The sequence below is a fragment of the Myodes glareolus genome, chromosome 14 (assembly GCF_982192425.1).
Source record: "Myodes glareolus chromosome 14, mMyoGla1.1, whole genome shotgun sequence".
Classification (NCBI taxonomy): Eukaryota; Metazoa; Chordata; class Mammalia; order Rodentia; family Cricetidae; genus Myodes; species Myodes glareolus.
In genome coordinates this window covers 23,287,183-23,291,075 of record NC_142039.1, presented here as the reverse complement: position 1 = coordinate 23,291,075, position 3,893 = coordinate 23,287,183, and the positions used below count along the sequence as shown (strand labels likewise).

Here is a 3,893-nt window from a genome sequence, read left to right as displayed (position 1 = left end):
TCAAAGAAAGTATTGACACTGAAAAGCTATCCTTTATCTATGGAAGGGCGGCTAGGCTGACAGGTGTGGCCTGACTCACTGCTTTGATTGTCTTATTGGCTGGCACAGTAAGAAAGCAGCCAAGACAGGAGTTAAATATGTACATTAAAGTTTCAGCTTTATGCTGGGTGTGGTGGTGCATACCTACAATTCTAGTATTGGCAGGAGGATTACCGTGAATGTTTGGCCAACCTGGGCTACTTAGGGTATGGAGACTTTATCTTAAAAACAACAACAAAAACTGAACAACAATGTTCGTCAATGCAATAGCTTTTGTTTGGTTAGTTTTGGTGCTGGAACTCAAACCCAGGGGCTCAAGTATGCTGGACGAGAGCTACTTGGCTACACATTGAACCCCGCAATTCTCTCATTTTAGGCCAATCTTCACTTCTCACATAATTGTTAAAGCATCAGTAACAAGCCAAAAGGTCAGTATTTGTCTTGGTTGATTTTATATTAAAACTAAAATAGATGGAAATTGCATATGCTTTAGTTCTCTTTTGTAAAAGAATCTTTATATATATCCATTGCACGTGACACAGTATTTTTTAAAGGTTTTGTTGTTGTTGTTTGTTTTTGTATCAGGGTCTCTCTCTGTAGCCCTGACTGTCCCAGAATTTTTTTATGTAGACCAGGCTGGGTTCAGATTCACAGAGAGCCATCTGCCTCTGCCTCTGAAGTGTTGAGTCTAAAGGCTTGTGCCTCCACACCCAGCTTGATACGGTAGTATCAAGTACAAGGTAATACAAGTACATTTCATACATACCTCTGTACTCTCCCCTTTCTCATCTGCCCCTTCCATTTGCCCCCTTTGTTTCCCTAGAAAGTTTTCCTTTTGCTTTTAAAAATAGATTTCATTGGGGCTGGAGAAATGGCTCAGCGGTTAAGAGCGCTGACTGATCTTCCAGAGGACCCAGGCTCAATTCTCAGCACCCACATGGCAGCTCACAACTGTCTGAAAATCCGGTTCCAGGGGACCTGACACCTTCACACCAATGTACATAAAAAAAAGATAAATCATAAAAAAAAATTTAAAAAAATACATTTCATTTAAATTTTATTATAAAAACACATTGCAAAATTTAAAAGTCACATTACTTGTACATTCATATATACATACATGACTTTATGTGTCTACATAAAATCTAGGATCCACATGAGAGAAAACATGCGCTATTCCTCATTTTGAGATGGCTTAGTTCAGACATGAGATGATCTGTATTTGCAGCCCTTTTCCTGCGTATTGCCCTGGATTATTAAAGTAGCCCCACTTACTCTCCTCACTTTTTTGCTACACTTCCTGTTCTTGTCTTCCCTTTTGTTTTTTGTTTTCTTTTTCCCCTTTTCCTCCCCCTTTCTCTTAGGTCTTCATCCCATGGGCCCTGCCAACTGTACTATCTCTAGTGCTTCCTAAGCCACTGGTAAGAGAAGGCATTTGTTTGGAAGGTGAATAGCTGACCTTCCACTTGCTCGGTGTGTCCTGAGCTGCCTGACCCTCCAGCCGATACAACTTTATGTTCCCACCTGATTTATCAAGTGGTGGGTTTCTCGTGGCTCTAATTCCAATTGTTTTGCACACTCTGGTGCTAACAGATCTGACCAGTGTATGGAAAAAGAACCCAGGGATGTTCTCTGAGAGGCTTCTCCCTGTATAGAAGTCAGGCATTCATTCAACTCAGTATCTGAGTGCTACCTGGGAACACTGCAGAGAAGATCAGAATCTTGCCTGACCAGTTCGATTTGCATATTTGGGTCACTTAGCATTTGTTGTTCTGTAGGAGGCAGGATCCCACAATGTAGGAGGACTTTCTCACCCTGCATGTGATGCCCGAAACTGCCCTGAGTGAACTGAAGCTTAGCCTGCTTGACAGGAGAGGTCTCCTCGGACTTACACCCCAGCATTCCCACAGTGTTAAACAGTTTACATTATGAATTTAGACTTAAGATGTCAATATTATGTGTTTTTATTACGTGTGTGTGTGTGTCTTGCACATGCAGGCATGAACAGGCTAGAGGACAACCTTAGGTATTATCCACAGATATCTACCTACTTGCACACATGATTCACTCTTTGGCCCAAAGCCTGCTGATTTGATTCTTTTGGCAAGCCAGGGAGGGGGTCCCCAGGGATCCTCGTGTCTCTGTCTCCTCTTTCTTTGCTGGGTTTACAAATTTATTCCATGACCAGGCTGGTCTCAAACTCACAGAGATCTGCCTGCCTCTGCTTCTCAAGTGCTGGGATTAAAGGCATGTGCCACCACTACCCAGTACCCTGGGCATTCTTACAAGGTTCTGGGGATAGAGTTCAGGTCTTCATGCTTCAAGGCAAACACTTTATTTATTTTTTTTTAAACATCAATTCCTGTCTTTTTATTTATTCATACATAATTACTTGTCTTCTGGCTTGTTGAAGCAGTAAGTCAGACAGCACTTGCCACTGTAATGTCTGTCAAAGTGGCTAGCCATGAAAACTCCAGCACCACATTCATCAGAAGGACACTCTCGACGAAGACGACTAATTTTGCCATTTTCATCCACCTTATAGTACTTCCGTACAGCCAACTTCACCTTCTTTCTCTTATGCTTGTTCTTCTTGGGAGTGGTGTAAGACTTCTTCTTCCTTTTCTTAGCACCACCACGAAGTCTCAACACCAGATGAAGGGTGGACTCCTTTTGGATGTTGTAGTCAGACAAAGTACGGCCATCTTCCAGTTGCTTGCCAGCGAAGATCAGTCTCTGCTGATCAGGAGGAATTCCTTCCTTATCCTGGATCTTGGCCTTGATATTTTCTATAGTGTCCGAGGGTTCAACCTTGAGGGTGATGGTTTTCCCCGTAAGGGTCTTCACGAAAATCTGCATCCTGGCGGCGCTGCCACCACAGATGGCGGACCGGAAAGGAAAGCAAGGCAAACACTTTATTGACTGAATTATTTCTCCAGCTCCTTTTCGCTTTACTTTTGATTTTAAAATTAGACATGGTATTTTGCAAGACAAACAACACTTAAGACAATGTGTTGGTTAATTTTTTTGTTGCCCTGAAAAAAATATCTAACAGATGTGAGAGGAAGGGTTTGTTCTGACTCATAGTTCAGGGATACAGTGTGTCGGGTAGGAAGGCACAGGCCAAGGGCAGTTCATGGTGGTGGCAGATCAGATATGAGGGAATTAGTGAGACAATCTGAGCAGTCAGGAAGAATTCAGGCCACAACCATATAGCACTTGGCCTTACATCTGCTAGCTAGTCCTCAGAGCCCAAAGGTTCCACAACCTCCCCAAACAACACAAACACCTGGAGATCAAGTGCTGAAACAGACAAGTCTGAGATGGTGTGTCATTTCATGTTCAATATAGCAGACACAAAGAGAGAAGCAGGATGTGTTTATTTCTTATAATGAGGCCTCTAGTCCCTCTCCTTGCTATTAATTTTATAACATCTTGTGCCATTTAAGAAATACATATACACTAGCAAAGTTTATGTGTATATATGTATGTATATATGTGTGTATATTATATGTGCACATAGAGGTTAACATAATGGGGAGAATAACATTATTCCTTTTTCACTTAATATATTTGATAGAGCATTTCATTTATCCACATGCAGACCTCACTCTTTCTATATTTTTGGTTGTATACTTTACCTTTAAGATCTCACTCAGTCATTAAAGAATAGGCAGGCTCACAAAACTATAAGACTATAGTACATATTAAAGACATTTGGGGTTATAGTGTATATATAAAAATTCTAATGTGGTTATGAACACTGACTACTCTTGTAGAAGACCAAGGTTCAATTTCCAGCACCCACATCGTGGCTCAGTTCTAGGGGATAAGATGCCCTGGTCTGAACTACT

The 3,893-nt window shown here is 41.5% G+C and overlaps 1 pseudogene; it reads right to left on the bottom strand.

The window, feature by feature from the left end:
• Positions 1-2,412: 2,412 nt before the first annotated feature.
• LOC148119769 (ubiquitin-ribosomal protein eS31 fusion protein pseudogene) lies at positions 2,413-2,933 on the bottom strand (annotated as a pseudogene).
• Positions 2,934-3,893: the final 960 nt, after the last annotated feature.